Source organism: Euphorbia lathyris, chromosome 1 (genome assembly GCF_963576675.1).
Source record: "Euphorbia lathyris chromosome 1, ddEupLath1.1, whole genome shotgun sequence".
Lineage (NCBI taxonomy): Eukaryota > Viridiplantae > Streptophyta > Magnoliopsida > Malpighiales > Euphorbiaceae > Euphorbia > Euphorbia lathyris.
Window position 1 is genome coordinate 101559796 of NC_088910.1, and position 19101 is coordinate 101578896.

Consider the following 19101-nt stretch of genomic DNA (forward strand, 5'->3'; position numbering starts at 1 on the left):
ACCCAACAACCCAAAGGCCCTCGGTACTGCCGGCTGAATTATAATATTAGGGAGGGACAACCGATTTTAATAACTTTCTTATTTACTTAACTTTTAAATGAGGGATTTTATTTTAGGTCTCATAATCTAACTTAGTCTTGATTTGCTTTAGCATACATCAGACACATACATTGGCGTTATGGACATATCATCTAAATTATTCCGTCGAGCCAGAGACGGAATAAAAGGCCAAACCTAGGGAAATACTAACTATTACATATTTCTCTTTAGGTCCTCCGTCTTCTCCATGGCGCCTTGAAATTACAAATTAATTTCTATACTACTAAAGAAAACTTCAATTAAATTGAAGGGAATTAGATGAGAGGAGAAATTACAATAGATAGTAGAAAGGCATGACTCGTAGGCCCTATTTCAAAAATACCAAAAGACTCAAGAGGGTCCAAATATGTCCATAACTCCAAACATGCATAGACTCAATTAAATAAATTTAATTGGTTGATTACATAACTATATTTTATGTAATATTTGGGTTAATCACATTAGCGTATCATTTAACTTTCATCCAATTTTACTTCTAACAGTTTCGTGTCTTTTATGTTATCTTAACTATACAAAACTTTAATTATGCACGTCCCAATTATTTTGATTTTAATTCATTTAAAACTTTGATTTACAAATAGGTAAAACAAACTTTTAAATAAATTTTCATTCGATAATTAAAACAGAAAACTATTAATTTCTGAAACATACATATATATATATATATATTTTTAAAAAAAATAGTTTTAAACAATTTAAAACTAGGTGGGAATCGGGCCGGGCCCGAGGTCGGGCTGCTGCCGTTTGGCATCAGCCCTAGGCGTCAGACATGCCGCTGCCTTGCGGCAGCGGCAGCCAGACGCCGAGCGCGGTTGCTGCCGCGCGGCAGCAACCGCGCAACAGTAGTCGGGTCGCGCCATATGGCGCGACCCGAACTGCTGTTTATTTTTTTTTATATTTATAAAATATACACACACACATATATATATATATATATATATATATATCAGTTTTAAAAACGGTTTTAAAACGATTTTCAGAAAATAGGAAAAACTATCATAGATTTTCCGTTTTATCTTTTAGAATAAATAAAACTGATTTTATTCATCTAACCATAAAACTAATAGATTTTGTTATAATGATTATCAACCAAAATTATTAGGAACATGTGCACAATTTATTTTAATTAATAATTAATTAAAACTTATTTATCTTTTAGAACTAATTAATCAAAACATTTTTGTTAATTAACTTAACTATAAATATTTATTCAATTTGATTGAAAAACTTCTAAATTTTCAAATATGAAATAACGGATTTAACCTGGCTCTGATACCAATGTTGGAAAAATAGGCTAACGTATAACAGCGGAAATATAAAATTTTTAACCTATTTCCATAAACCACAAGATCCGTTAATCGTTATTTCATATAAAGAGGGATAAAAGAAATACCTTTCTGAAGTTCTATCTACCGTTGCAAACGAAGTGCCCACAACTCTTACTTCGAGTTCCCGAGCACAAAACAAAACAAATATAAGATCAAGTTATAATCAACCGTTGAATAGCAACCAAAATAGATTGCCTCTAATTAATCAACACAAGATCAAGGATAAAGAGAGAAAGATGAAAATCAATTGAACGGAAGGAAGCGGTGAAATCTCGTCCTCGGCTAAGGGGGGTCGAATTCTCTCTCTTGGAATTCAATAGTGGATTTCGAAAATCCCTAGTAGGGGGTATTTATAATCTCTTGTATCTAAACCCTAGTTAGATAGAATTAGGTTTCTTGAATAAGAATTCAATTCGGAATAGAATTCTTAAATATTATCTATTAATATATCTAAATATAAAAGATAATAATCAATAACCTTATTGGATAATAATAGGAGTAATATAATCTAATTAAAACTCCTAACTTATTTATCCTTTAATTAATTTAATTCATAATCCTAATCTAATTAGGATTAATAAAATCAAACTAATTATTTATGTATTTACATACATAAATCGCCCCCCCCCCTCTATTACTGGGCCTTATTGGGCTCAGTTGGGCTTCCGTCAATTAATTAACATCTGTCTCTCTTTTGGGTTCCAAGTCTTATGTGTGAACCATTAGGTTCTTATTGCTTCTAGCCGTATGCAACTTATTAAAATTAATTTTCAAAGAATTATATTTTAATCTTTGCATAATGGAATGATGTACAGAGTATGTGATTAGCAAGTCCGTAATCATTCCCCTAGAGCTATAAGAAGACAGGTTGATTCTGTTGTTGACCTTTCAGTATTAGTTACGGTATAATTCGATCCTTTATCAACTACGTCCTTGAACTGAATCTTATGACTATGGGTAATGTCAAGTCACATATAGCGAGACGTTCGTTTTACTTGTTCTTGGCCGAGTCAACTCCAATTAGATAGGTTAAGAGAAATCTGTATTTCAATCTTAAGCTATCACCTTGCAAGGATTTAAAGTCAAGACTTCCACAAGCGATCCATGGACATATCTCCCATTTATCGGGAGTGATAAATGCTCAATCCAATATATAACGATCCCGCAATCACTTCCTGTGATACCCAACCTCTGCTGTTCACACCCCAGAGTCATCTCTGTTAAGGATCGTGTTACAACAGGATCAAAGCGTCACATTCCGTAATCCAGAATACCAATTAACATTCCTTTGAGTCTGAGGATTATTTATACCTATTAATACTAATGAGATGAACAGGTGACAAGGATGAATCTACCCATCCTGGTATCTCAAGTCGGGTCCCCAATCCTAATGAACTACTTTTCATCGGATCCATGTAACTGTCCAGATATCTATATATATATATATATGTGAAGCTTGTGAGATCAGCTTTCTGTCGGACAGAAGACATTGTTACATGCAAGTCTCAGCAGTGATATGTCAATCCTAAACATATTACTTGACATGGGGTGGTTTTAAGTTTATTAGTTTATTATAAAGTTTTGTCTCACTTCATGCTTGTATGAACACTTTATAATCACTTTAAAACAAACTTACGGATTTCCTTTTATTAGACTTTATTTAGTGCTTAAAAGGGTTTGCCTTTATATAGTTACAAAACATATATCTTATTAAAACAAATGATATAAAGAACACTTCATTTACATTAAGTTTGTATCCTAGAACAATTGGCTATAGGACACTAAACCCCAACAGCTCTAAAGGCCAAGCTTTAAGTTGTTAATGCCAAAGCTTCTTCAGAGAGGGAGGCTCATCAAAAGGCGGAGAAAGAGTGTAATAAGAAGAATGCAACATTGGCTCAAAGTCCGCAAGACACAGCAAGTATGGAGGCGGAGAAAGCTAGACTTACATATCATTATGCAAGGTAAGTTTTGGGTTATAGCCTTAAGATCTGGGATCATCTCTCCTCTCAGCATTTGGGTCTTAGTTTTTATATGTCCAATGTAATTCCCCCTAAACATGTTAAGGGCCAAGTATGGCTTTTAGGAGATATGTTGTATCATTTACTTTTATCTCATTTACTTAACTTTGATAAATAAAAAGTTTTAGTTTTTACATCATTGGTTGTTTACAACCCTCATCTAAAGTTCAGTCTAGAACTTTAGTTCTCTTATCCATAATCTATGTTCCGATGAAGTTTTCTACTCTATATAGTGTATTTGTGGTTCTACTAACTTCCTCATTCCCGTTCGAATGTCTTTAATCTCATATGATCCGGACCTTGTATACTGAGTCCCAACTTTTTTGTAATATAAAGTTTTCACATATGGTGAACCTCAGTATCCCTTTTAAGGACTCTATCCCCGAAATTTCAGATTCTATAAACTTCAGATGTTGGGTGGTTCCTTTGAACTCTATCTGGAAACTCTGAATTGCATAAAATACGGATCTATCACGCATGCGTTATAGTGGGATCTCGCCATCTTAAAAATTCCTCTTTAGGATATGTTCTTATTTTTTCAAGTATTGGAGGTACGTCTGCCTCACCAAAAGATTTTGAACATGCTTAAGCTTTTATTTAGGCTTGACGCCAGATCTAAAATAAAGAATGCATTATAATTATTTGAAAGAAATTTCTTTTATTTCTATGAATTCAAAGTACAAGAAAGCATAAGAGCATCTCTAGTGGGAGATCACAACTTGAAGGTGCCAACTAGGATAAATTACAACAAAAGATTATAAACCATTAGAGTCTTTGTAACTTCACAACTTTTTTGAGGTAAAAAAGAAAATAAAAATAAAACAAGAAGGATTGGATTGGAAATTTGTTGTAAAAAAACAGCTTTATGCACATGAGATTTTGAGGCAACCTACCTTCTTCATTCTTGCGTGACTTACACCTTCCCTTCTTCACTCCTAGTGTGCTTCACACTCTCTTATCTTTCATGCTTTTTAATCTAAAAATGTGGATGTAACCAAATTTGTTAACAAACCAAATTTGGTTACAAGCTCCATAATGTTGGATGTTACTAACCCACACAAAGTAACAAGAAAGTAAGATGCACTAGAGGTGCTCTAATAGTTTTATTCTATCTTCTCATAGTATTTGCGAAGGTTCAGGGAGTTCCAAGTTCTGGGCATGTCACGTCTATCCATGTCTTGTAATTTTGAATGTATCCGGATCTATGACTTTAATTACTTAGTAGGTTATTTCCCAGTTTGAGTCGAGTTTACCATTTTATTCTCGGGGCTGCGAGGCTTCAATGTTCAAGAGAATGAGGTTTACTTCCTTTAGTGGAGCTATCTTGACATTTTTTTATCATGGTATCTAGCTATTATTTTATTAAAGGCTGTCATGACCAAATAGGACTTGTTATATTTACAGTATTGGTCTTTATCTATTCGAAGCTTGGTTAGTCTGTCTAAGGAGGATGTGATGTTCGGCTACATGGGCTTGCAGGGCGGTTGCATTATCCTGTCAGAGTAATGAACTTCTCAGCCAATTGAGTGGTCCGTTTTGGTAGTGTTTCGGGAGTCGACCTGCTCCTCTTCTCATCATGACAATAAGGCAATGGGCCATCAATGGGCATGCCGGCTTCCTTCGTGTCGGTAGATTGCCTAGCCCTTTCTTCTTACGTTTCATTGCCTTTGGGCTTATCTTTATCGGACTCCTCGTAGCCCATTGATTTGTCGATGTCGTTGTAGTGTAGAAAAGTCATCAGCTCCTCAAAAGAACTGGGTAGCTTACATAATTTTTTTGCTTCAAGGGTTCGCAAGATGTTCCCTTCACTAGAGCGTCATAAGCTACCTCAAGATTGAGGCGCTTGATCTAGGAGGCTAGGCTATGAAAGTGGGACATGAAATTTCTGATTGGCTCCATTGGTCTTTTTCGTAGATACTTTATATCTGAGTTAATTCTCCTGACCTTGGGCGTGGCCGTAAAACGGGAGAAAAAAAGGTCTTTAAGCAGGTCAAAGGAGTCGATTGATTTGGGAGCCAAACCTATGTACCATTCATGTGCACTTCCAGATAGGGTATTGGGGAAGACTTTACACATAGTGATCTCATCCTTCAAATACAAAGTTTATGGTGCTCATAAACGAGGTAGCGTGGTCGTTGGGGTCCTCGATGCTGAAGTAGAAAGCTAGTCTAAGGGTTTTCTAATCCCTAGGAAACATGGTGTCGATGATTTGATACACGAGGGGAGTTTTTTCTATGTGATATCCCCCCCATAACTCCGCCTAGGGCTCACTTATCGAATAACCTTCGGATTTTAAATTTTAGTAGCTCATCAACACATCATATGGGGTCATGTCCACTAGCGTCAGAATGACCACTGATTGCATGGCTAGAAGAACATAACCGGGAGGCTATGGAGCCGTTGGTGGAGATATGATGGAAAATGCCTCCAGTGGGGTGACTCCATCGAGCGAGGTTTGGATTACCATCACCGGTGCTTGAGAAGTTGATACCGTAGGTTGATGTTGTGGGCTAGTTTGGGCTTTCGGGAACTCCCAAATCGTCCTATTTTCCTCTTTAAATGGCTTGTTGATGGTTTATGATTTGCATTTGGGTCACCGTTTGGATTGTTTGAGTCGTTTGAAAACTTCTGATCATGTTGAGTAGCTGGCCGGAAGGACCGGAGGCTTCTTCATTGGAATCAACTTCCATTAGCAAGGGTGCCAGGTTTTGCGGTTACCCCATGGGGCTCAAATGGGCTTCATCCAGTTGCGAACTTGGCATCGTGGTTAGTGAATTGACCTTTTCTTTGATCGGTGTAGGGGCAGATTGCTTTTCCTCCATAGAAAATGAAAAGGGGTTTTATGAAATGATGATTGGAGTCGTTTGTTACTCCATGCTTAACGCACCAAATAATAAAAAAATCGGATCTCTGGAATGGAAGTGTCGATTGGCTCTCCTCATGTGCCGGGAACGGTCCCCGAGGACAATCGGGGGTCAAGTTAGTAATCAGAAAATAATAAGTGTAATGTGAAAAGAGAGAGTGTGCGAGTTCTCCTTTTATAGGGATTTATGTGGTTCATCTTACCCATAGGCTTGGTTTAAAGGTGTACCTACTGAATTTGGCCAACATTCCTTATTACTATGTTTATATGATTAAATTTTATTTTTATATATATATATATATATATATTATTCTATAACAATATAATATACTTTTTTTTTTGGCAACAATAATATAATGTATTTTTTTTTTTGTAACAACGATATAATATATTTTTTGGTAAGGAAGGAGGGCCTAGCCCAGGGACGAACAACAAAGCAAAAAACAAACAATTAAAGAGAAACCATCCGACGAGTTGATCGACCTAATCAATCCGTTTTGAGGATATCCTGGAGGCCTACAGGAGGCACATCGTGATGTGTCTCTTGTAAGCCTCCCGAATAATATATTGATATGCTATAAAACACAGTTGATAGTTGATTACTATGATAATAACTAATTGTTAATTTTCTTAAAAAAATTGTTATTTAATTTCTCAAAACAGAAGCTATAATGATTAATATAATACACAAAAATTAATGAAGTATTAGAGTATAAAAACTAAATTGCTATATGTTAGCTTTTCTATTTCAAAATTTTTGACCAATTAAATTTCAAACAAATTTGAAATGCAAAACTAAAGAATTAATGGAGAAAAACTTGGAATATGAAATTATTAGGAGTATTTGGTTCTCCGTATCAAATTGAAAACATCCCATACATATTTTGTCATATGTAATATGGACCCGCACATATTATAAGAATTTTACTATTTTAATTATTAAACGGGGTCACAATACACATGTCCAAATGTGAATTAGAGGTCTCTAAGTGACATGGAAAACCGGGTGCAATACAAGAACTCCTTAAAACCTGATAATAATTGGAAAATGATTTTTCAAGGACTTTTTTTAACTTCAAAATTGAAAATAGTTCATTACGGTAATGGGGTTTGCGATAATAGTCTACGAATTACTTTTGTATCTTGGATTATTACGGCAGGTCTAATGCCGTAATAAAACTTTTTTAAACTCAAAACTTTTTTTAATAGTTTGTTCGATTTCTCAGTTCGAGACTCTTTAATTGATATTTTTTCAATTAAAACTTTTTTTATGTATGTTCGGATTCGAACTTGAAATCTAGTTTAAACGATTTAAAATCATTAACTACTCCAATTAATCTTAAAAACAATAGTGATATATTTTCTGATAATTATCACATTATTAGAAATAATTTCTTATGGTTTAACCCCAATAAACTTTATGAGCCACCATAATAATTAGATATTGCTAAATACCACCCCCATTTTACTTATCACCGACCGCTTTTTTACAATTTTGCCCTTCTCATTTTTTTAACAAAAACTGAAAATTCTTTCTCTCCCGAGCAAAACTGAAATTCTAAAAAAAATGGACATGAGAACTCCAAAAATGGACGATTTTGAAGACGAGATAAAAAGATCGACCAGAGAACTACTGAAATTAATATTTTTGAAAAATTTTAATTTTTTTACACGAACTTTGCCTCGACGGGAAAAAATCCTGCCTGCCCAACACCCGCCTGCCCAAAGGGTAGGCGGGTGGAGGATCCGCCCCTCTTACGCGGAGGTGGGGGGCAAAATTCATTTTTGTTATATATTACACTTTTTAACGCGTTTGAAGTGCATTTTAAACAATTTTTATGAATTTCATTTATTTTCAGGTGTCATTGGAAAATTGGATTGGTGACGGGATCAATTACAGTAGCCGTTTCATTACGGGCATAATTTTCCAGTCAAGTTCCGAAGCTATTGTGTGGGCTAAAAACGTTGCAATTCAACATGGTTTCGAGCTTATTATTGCTTCGCACAAACACGGAGGAAAGCAGAACAAGTATGTTCATTCAACGCTTGCTGATCCAAATACCTGTGTGTTGACGCATGTGTTTGTTGCACATCCAAATTCGGTGGAATTATTACGGACCTACTACTGGTACATTGACATGGATTCAACGTACAAAACTAACAAGTACAAAATGCCATTTTTTGAAATTGTTGGGATGACTCCATGTAACAACAAATTCATTATGCGATTATGAAAGATGAGACTAAGTCGAGCTATCGTTGGGTCATGGAGAGGCTGACAAATTTGATCGGGTTTGATGTTAACCTGACGTCTATTATGACTAATCGGGAGTTGGGGTTGATGAGGCCCGATTAGAGAGGTTTTTCTATATACAGCTCACTTGCTATGTACTTGGCATATCAACAAGGATGTAGAAGATAATGTCTACAGACTAATAGGTAAAGATAAGGATTATGCCAAGGTATTCAAGAATGGAAAATGGAAAAAGATAATGGAATCCTTAACAGTAGATGAATATGAGAAAAATCTGAGGCGGATAAGGGATACAATAAGGAGGCAACCTTATGTTGTCTCTTACGTTGAGGAGACGTGGTTAATCCACAAGGAGAAGTTTGTTGTTGTATGGACGAAGAATGTCCTACATTTTAGCAATAGACCTACATGTAGAGTGGAGAGTGAACATGCACAATTAAAGCAATGGCTTAATTCCTCCACTAGAGCCCTTGATATAGTTTGGATGGAGGTTTACAAGGAAATTGAATTACAATTAACTACGACCAGGTATACGTTTATTCTATTTTTTTTACTGTTGTTATTTAATTTTCATTTATAAATATATATTTTGACTGTTAGTACTTTTTTCTTCTTTTCAGGTATTATCTTGAGGAGTTAAGACACCGTATATGAGTCTTTTACTCCGAATTTCCATTAAACTACCTGACGTGTAAAGTGTCCTACCATTGTTTGAAGTTGATCAGTGATGAGTAAGAGCACATGAAAGGTTTGATTGATGAAATGTATGAATGTTGTGGTTGTATGTTGAGAACCTCTCATCAGATCCCTTGTGCATGTGAGATTAAAGCAACAGTAGATTTGGGTACCTCGATCAATGTTGACAGTATCCTCATATTTTGGAAGACACTTGTCATTGGTTATGTCGTCACTACTGACAATGTCAGATATCATGAGGGGTCGGAGGATCATCAATACTCACTCTCTGGTTGAAGAGGTCGATAAAAGCAATCATACCTTTATGCATAATATGTCTCTATTTATTCACGATCAACTTCACCCGGACCAAGCTAATTACTGTGAACCGAATGTGAAAACTATCGGGCGAGGAAAATCGATGGAGAGTACATCAACCAAACGTCTATCGAGTGCTTGGGAGTACTGTGATAGTCGTCGTGGACATGCTTGATCATCCAGATCGTCTCGGAGTCGTTGGCGTAGCTCTTCATCATCCGTCTAGAATGTTACTACAACTGGTAATATGTCATTCACCCGTACATATTTACTAATAGTTTTGCAATATTAACTTTAAACCAAAATAAATTATTTATTAATTCTTACAATATATTATTAATACTATAGATAAAAGTGCAACTGATATTTTTGATTTCTTACATGCTGATAAAATCATTGGAATAATTAAGTCGTATGTTAAATCATGTCTCGATGTGGTAGGTGATGGCAACTGCGGGTTCCATGTTGTTGTGGACCTTATGTTCGATAATCAAAGTAGTTGGCGGTTGGTTAGAGCGTGCATAGCAAATTAAATTATTGCTAACCGTGCACCGTACGAGCTAATTTACTATGACGAGATTTATTCAGCAGTCAATCAGATTCGATAGGACGGTTCAGCTTGTACCGTTTCACATTGGATGCTTGTTTGGGGATGACTTGTATCTGATTATTACGTTGTATAATGTTGCTGTATTTTTTTGGGTACGGGAGTGGGCATAGCTTAATGGCATGTGGTACTGTGCTACCGTTGTATGCACCCTCAACTACTACACGACCAGAATGTGAGCTGGTTATAGCTTATTTAGGGGATTCATACCAACAATATATTCAGTTAGATTTATCTAAAGATTTTCCGGTACCGCCTATATTAAATTACTGGTTGAGATATTGACATCATAGCATTGCAGGATGGGAACGCTTATATGCTGCTCGGATAGATTTGGCTAGCATTGGGGGTTATTAGTTTTTTAGTTAATGTTATTGTATTTTTATTTGTTTGTATTAATATATGGATATTTCAGTTTAATGATATTTCAGTTTATTTATGTTTCAGTTTATTTATATTTCAGTTTAGTGATGTTTGAGTTTATTGATATTTCAGTTTAGTGATATTTCAGTTTATTGATATTTCAGTTTAGTAATATTTCGATTTTTTTTACTATATTCAGTTTTACTATTTTTCGAGTTTAGTAATATAATTGTAAAAACTCAAAAAATACAATACAATTTTAAAAAAACAAGTATAAAAACTCGAAATGTACAATATAATCCATACATATATAAAACTCAAAATACAGTCCCGAATCATTTGGCCAAATGCCAATTACTCATAACCTCTGCCAATTGATCCGCACAAGTAGTCGACTCATCCTCATCAAACCGTCTAATCACGTCTATAAAATTTTGGCACAAGTTAGCCATACGAATAACCAACTGCAAAAACCAAAAAGAAAACAGTTAAGTTCAATTTGTGATTGTTATTAATTTACAAACATATTTGTGAACTCATATAATTAAAATAAAAATCACTTAAAATCTCACTATTGGAACGAGTAAGAACCACCGATGAGGTGCATGGATCTCGTTCATGACACATGGATGTGAATATCGAGTGTACCACATCATGTACAGATCATCACATGCTGACAGAGTCCGAGCGGGAGTGTACACATGAGCGATGACGACTCGATGAATAATTGCTAACTATCAATGGTACCCGATCTCGAAAGCTAGTCCAGGCACTTATGACCTTCGAAGGCCTGATAACCGGCATGGGAAAAGTCTGGAAAACCCCCAACTGATGGAGGCATTGACCGGGCATGTACAGCTCCATCACATCCTGTTATCGTATCCATCATGTATATGCAGTCCTCGGAGTGCAAGATATGACCCTAGGACCGTAAGGAATCCACATCACATGTGCACGTATCCAGTCATCTAACCCATCCTGCACCTCCAGCAATCACGAGGGTCAGATCCGGTCGCCACTCTTGTCTATAAACAAGGTGGAACCAAACATTAACGACATCCATCTGATCGCCTCCGTCTTGGTAATCTGGTCTACGATACACATATCGATGACAGAACTGGCTAATACCCCGCCACCTATGTAGTGTCTAGTCAACAACTCCTCCATGGTGACCCTGAATAGTGAAAGGAAAATAGACAAGCCTAGGCACAGTGGAATAATAAAAATTTATCTATTTTATCTATTTGTCTTTTCCAAGATCTGTTAATTGTTATTTCATACAAAGAGGGATAGAATGAAATACCTTGTGTGACGAACTATCTACAATTGCAAATGAAGTGCCCACAACTTCTTAGATTTAATCCGTGAGTTACGAACAATTGATTAACACAGAAAAGAAGAACTGTTAGTAATCAACCTTAATAATAGCAATCACAATGACTGCCTCTAAAGTAATCGACACGAGATCAAAGAGAGCGTAAGAAAGATAGTAATTAAGTCGGGATGACTTCAGAACGGTTCTGTTCGGGTTTAGTGTCCTATAGAGAATTGTTCTAGGATATAAACTTAATGTAAATGAAGTGTTCTTTACATCATTTGTTTTAATAAGATGTGGTTTCATAACTATATAAAGGCAACCTCTTTTAAGAACTAAATAAGTCTAATAAAAAGGAAATCCCTAACTTTGTTTAAAGTGATTATAAAGTGTTCATACAAGCATGAAGTGAGACGAAACTTTATAATAAACTAATAAACTTAAAACCACCCCAAGTCAAGTAATATGTTTAGAAATAGGATTGACATATCACTATTGAGACTTGCATGTAACAATGTCTTCTGTCGAGACAAAGAGCTGATCTCACAAGCTTCAGATATACAGATATCTGGACAGTTACATGGATCCAATGAAAGGGAGTTCATTAGGATTGGGGACCCGACTTGAGATAACAGGATGGGTAAATTTATCCTTGTCACCTGTTCATCTCATTGGTATTAATAGGTATAAGTAATCCTCAGACTCAAATGAATGTTAATTAGTGATTCTGGATTATGGAATGTGATGCTTTGATCCTGTTGTAACACGATCCATAACAGAGATGACTCTGGGGTGTGAACGGCAGACGTTGGGTATCACAGGAAGTAATTGCAGGATAGTTATACATTGGATTGAGCATTTGTCACTCTCGATAAATGGGAGATACGTCCAAGGATCGCTTGTGGAATACTTGACTCTAAATCCTTGCAAGGTGATAGCTTAAGACTTGAAATACAGATTTCACTTAACCTATCTAATTGGAGTTAACTCGGCCTGTACAAGTAAAATGAACGTCTCGCTATATATGACTTGACATTATCCATAGTCATAAGATTCAGTTCAAGGATGTAGTTGTCAAAGGATCGAATTATACTGTAACTAATACGGAAAGGTCAACGACAGAATCAACATGTCTTCTTATAGCTCTGGGGGAATGTTTCGGATTTGCTAATCACATTTCGCGTACTCATTCCGTTATGCAAAGATTAAATATAATTCTGAGAAAATTAATTTAATAGTTGCATACGGCTAAAAGCAATAAGAACCTAATGGGTCACACATAAGACTTGGAGCCCAAAAGAGAAACAAATATTAATTAATTGATGGAAGCCCAACTGAGTCCACTAAGGCCCAGTAAGTAAGGGGGGCGATTTTTATGTATAAAATACATAAAGAAATTAATTTGATTTTAAGCAATCTTAATTAGATTATGATTGTGAATTAAATTAATTAAAGGATAAATAAGTTAGGAGGTTTAATGAGATTAAATTACTCCTATTATTATCCTAAAAGGTTATTATTATTATCTTTATATTTAGATATAATTATAGATAATAAATAAGAATTATATTCCGAATTAAATTCTTATTCAGTAACCTAATTCTATCTAACTAGGGTTTAGATACAAGAGAGTATATATACCCCCCTTACATGTAAATTTCGGTCAAGCGCTAGTCTACCGAAGAGAAGAATTTCGATCCCCTTGTTGAGGACGAGATTATTCACCGCTTCCTTCCGTTTCAATTGATTATTAATCTTTTTCTCTATTCCTTGATCTTGTGTTGATTAATTAGAGGCAATCTATTCTTGATTGCTTTCATACAGTTGAATTCTAACTTGGTTTTGAATTGTGTTTTTTTTGTCTTGTGCTCGGGAACTCGAAGTAAGAGTTGTGGGCACTTCGATTGCAACGATAGATAGAACATCAAAAGGTATTTCCTTCTATCCATCTTTATATGAAATAACGATTAACGGATCTTGGGTTAATGGAAAAAGGTTGAAATTTTTATATTTCCGCTGCCAAACGTTTGCCTATTTTCCTTCAGTGGTATCAGAGCCTGCGTTAAATCAGTTATTTCATATATGAAAATTAAGAAGTTTTTCAATGAGATTGAATGAATATTTATAGTTAGGTTAATTAACGAAACTGTTTTGATTAATTAATTCTAAAGATAAATAAGTTTTAATTAATTGTTAATTAAAATAGATTATACATATATTCCTAATTATTTTGGTTGATAATCATTATAACAAAATCTATTAGTTTTATAGTTAGATTGATAAAAGTTAGTTTTATTTTTCTAAGGATAAAACGGAAAATCTTTAATAAGTTTTTCTTATTTTCTGAAAATCGTTTTAAAACCAATATATATATATACGTATTTAAAAAAATATAGGACAACAGTTCGGGTTGCGCCTCACGGCGCAACCCAACTACCGTCGTGCGATTGCTGCTTCGCTGCAGCAATCACATAACGTCTGGCCGCCGCTGCCGCGAAGCAGCGGCGGACCAAACGCGTGGCTGTTGCCAAACGGTAGCAGCCACGTGTTCAGGGCCCGGCCCGGAACATGTATATTTTAAAACTGTTTTAAAATATGTTTTTTAAATATAGTTATATATATATATATGTTTCAGAAATTAATAGTTTTCTGTTTTGATTATCGAATAAAAGAATTTATTAAAAAAGTTTGTTTTACCTATTTGTAAATCAAAAGTATTAAATGAATTAAAATCAAAATAATTGGGACATGCATAAATAAAGTTTTGTATAGTTGTATTAATCTAATAGGTTAATATAGAAGATACGAAACTGTTAGAATTAAAATTGGATGAAAGTTAATTTGATGAGTTAATGTGATTAACCTAAATATTACATAAGTATTTTATGTAATCAACCAATTAAATTTATTTAATTGAGTCTATGTATGTTTGGAGTTATCGACATATTTGGACACTCTATTTAGTCTTTTGGTATTTTTGAAATAGGGCCTGCGAGTCATGCCTATCTACTATCTATTGTAATTTCTCATCCCATCTAATTCCCTTCAAGTTAATTGAAGTTTTCTTTAGTAGTATAGAAATTAATATGTAATTTCAAGGCGCCATGGAGAAGATGGAGGACCTAAAGAGAAATATGTAATAGTTAGTATTTTCCTAGGTTTGGCCTTTTATTCCGTCTCTGGCTCAACGGAATAATTTAGATAATATGTCCATAACACCAATGTATGTGTCTGATGTATGCTAAAGCAAATCAAGACTAAGTTAGATTATGAGACTTAAAATAAAAATCCCTCACAAATTAAAAGTTAAGCAAATAAGCAAGTTATTAAAATCGGTTGCCCCTCCCTAATATTATAATTCAGCCGGCAGTACTGGGGGCCTTTGGGTTGTTGAGCAAACTCAAGCTCGGGGTCTTATGGTAACACCTGAATTATCGAAAATCGTCCTTTCATGAATATGGGGTAATACTTAAATTAGATTATGATAATTGGATGAGCAAACTCATGTTATCATAAACTAATGGGCAATATGGTTGGGATTAATATGGATAGCATATTAGTTACTAATGTGGTTAGTAACCCAATAACCTAGGAATCACATTAAAGATGTGATTGATTACATGAATCTACCTAACAAATGAGACTAGCTTGTTGAGCAAACTCAAGGTGAAATGCACATCTGTAATGACACATTGTGTCAAGATGATTGGCTATATTACCAAGCTTTCTAGTATTGGATTCACGATGGATAATGAACTAAGTGTAGACTTAATTCTTCAATCCCTCCCAGAGAGTTATTCACAGTTCATCATGAACTACCAGATGAATGACTTGCAAACCTCTCTTGAAGAGCTTGCAAACATGCTCAAGACAGTTGAGCCCAATATGAAGAAAGACAAGGCAATACCGGCTCTTGTCATAGAGGGATCAAAGAAGAGGAAGGGGAATTTTCCCAATCCTAAACATCCCAAGAAAGGCAAGAGGGCCGTGCCCACTAGAGCTAAGGGAAAGGAAGTGAAGAAGCCCAAAGGAGAGATCCACTTCTGTGGTAAAGACGGGCATTGGAGAAGGAACTGCAAGGAGTACCTAGCCTCCCTCAAGAAGGGAAAAGATGGTGCTTCAACATCTGGTATGTTTTATATTGAAATAAACACAATTTCACAGTCTGAATCTTGGGTACTTGATACCAGATGTGGATCTCATATTTGTACAAATATGCAGGAACTAAATCGGACTAAGGAATTGAAGAAAGGAAGCATAAACTTGCGAGTAGGAAATGGAGCAAGAGTTGCCGCCCTCGCTGTGGGAGATTATGCTTTAAGTTTGCCCTCTGGGCTTGTAATAGAATTAGGGAACTGTTTGTATGTTCCAGAAATGTCCAGAAAAATTATTTCTATTAGCCGTCTTGTTGACGATGGTTTTCATATTTCAATAAAAGACAAACATTGGGAGTTTTATAGAGATGAGATTTTCTATTTTTCAGGAATATCACAAAATGGGATTTATGTGCTAGATGACAAAATTTCTGTATTCGCAATTGATACCAAAAGACATAAGCTAGATAATTCGACTTACTTGTGGCATTGTCGTTTAGGCCATATAAACAAAAGACGCATGCTTAAGCTACATCAAGATGGGCTTATAGATTCAATTGATTCTGAATCATTGGAAACATGCGAAGCATGTTTAAAAGGTAAAATGACAAAGACACCCTTTAGCAATAAAGGTGAGCGTGTATCAGACACTCTAGGATTAATACATTTAGATGTATGCGGTCCTATGTCGGTCCAAGCAAGGGGAGGATTGAGATACTTCATAAGCTTCATAGACGACCATACCAGATATGGTTATGTTTACTTGATGAAGCACAAGTCTGAAGCTTTTGAGAAATTCAAATGCTTCAAGAATGAAGTAGAAAATCAATTAGGAAAGAAAATAAAGATACTTCGATCCGATCGAGGTGGCGAATATATTTCAGATGATTTTCTGAATTATCTAACTGAGTGTGGGATATGCTCACAATGGACACCTTCCTATACACCACAACACAATGGTGTATCCGAAAGGAGGAACCATACCTTACTAGATATGGTATGATCTATGATGAGCATAGCATTACTTCCAAAGACATTCTGGGGCTATGCCTTAGAAACTGCCCTCTTCACCCTAAATCGAGTACCAACTAAATCCGCTAGTTCCACACCATATAAATTATTCGTTGGTAGGAAACCCACATTCTCATTCATGAGAGTATGGGGTTGTTCAACATTTGTCAAACGCGTAGCGTCAGACAAGCTAGATTCTAAATCTGATAAATGTTTCTTCATTGGATATCCTAAGGAAACTGTAAGGTATTACTTCTATCATCCAGATGATCAGAAAGCAATAGTATCCAAGCACGCAACCTTCTTGGAGAAAGAGTTTCTCGAAGAAACAGAAAAGGGAAGCATGATTGAACTTGATGAAGTTCAAAAAGAAGAAACACCGATTGAAACAACAGAGGCGATTGAGGAACCCGAAGCAGTCCCATTGGATGAGACTCAAGTGCCACCCATTCGTAGATCACAAAGAGTTCGTGAACTCCCAATTAGATATGGTTTTCTAGTGGGAGATGATGATGAGGTTCTCGTGTTAGACGACGAACCCAAAAACTACGAAGAGGCTCTTACCAGTCCAGATTCTAAAGCATGGCTCGAGGCCATGGATTCTGAAATGGATTCCATGTACACCAACCAAGTGTGGACTTTGGTTGATCCACCCGAAAGGATAAAACCCATTGGGTGTAGGTGTGTAACGACCCGGTCCGGAGAGGGTGGCACCGGGGTAGAAGGCCTGAGCAAGGAGCGGCCCTAAGGGATGGCGATGGGGGCAGGAATGAACTGAATCCCACATCGAAAATGGAGAGGGAGTGATTGGGCCTTATTAGTAAGATGTGAATCCAATACATATAGACGCGTTTTAAAGCCGTGAGGCCCAATGTGTTGGAATTGGGCCAGAGCGGACAATATCTACATGGTATTGGACCAGGGTGTTACAATTGGTATCAGAGCCGACTCTCCACGTACGATGTGTGGTTCAGGGACGAACCAGGCGGAAGCTGGTGGGCCTGTAACGACCCGGTCCGGAGAGGGTGGCGCCGGGGTAGAAGGCCTGAGCAAGGAGCGGCCCTAAGGGATGGCGATGGGGGCAGGAATGAACTGAATCCCACATCGGAAATGGAGAGGGAGTGATTGGGCCTTATTAGTAAGATGTGAATCCAATACATGTAGACGCGTTTTAAAGCCGTGAGGCCCAATGTGTTGGAATTGGGCCAGAGCGGACAATATCTACATGGTATTGGACCAGGGTGTTACAAGGTGGATCTTCAAAAAGAAGACTGACATGGATGGAAAGGTTAGCACCTACAAAGCTAGGTTAGTAGCGAAAGGATATCGTCAGAAACAAGGAATTGATTATGACGAAACTTTCTCTCCTGTGGCTATGTCCAAATCAATCAGAATAATGCTCGCTATTGCCGCTCACTACGATTACGAGATTTGGCAAATGGATGTGAAAACAGCTTTCCTAAATGGAAACCTGCTTGAGGATGTATATATGATGCAACCTGAAGGTTTCATATCAAAGGATGCAAACAAGGTTTGCAACTACAGAGATCCATTTATGGACTCAAGCAAGCATCTAGAAGCTGGAACAAGCGTTTTGACGAAACCATAAAACAATTTGGTTTCGAACAAAATTGCGAAGAAGCTTGCATTTACAAGAAAGCAAGTGGGAGCTCAGTTGCATTTCTAATATTATATGTGGACGATATATTATTAATGGGAAATGATATAGCTCTGCTACAGTCGGTAAAATTTTGGTTATCAGGTAACTTCTCCATGAAAGACCTTGGTGAAGCAGCTTATATACTTGGTATAAAGATCCACAGAGATAGATCAAGAAGACTGCTTGGTCTTTCACAGGCTACATACATTGAAAAGGTGCTAAAGCGGTTTAGCATGCTTGAATCGAAACGAGGTAACTTACCCATGGTACATGGAGTAAAATTTAGCAATCATCAATGTCCTAAAACCGAAGATGATAAGAAACGCATGACTGTAATCCCGTACGCCAGCACAATCGGTTCGATTATGTATGCTATACTATGCACTAGACCTGACGTAGCGTTCGCATGAAGTATAACGAGTCGTTATCAAGGTAATCCGGTAGAGCATTGGAATGCCGTCAAGAACATTCTTAAGTACTTGAGAAAGACTAA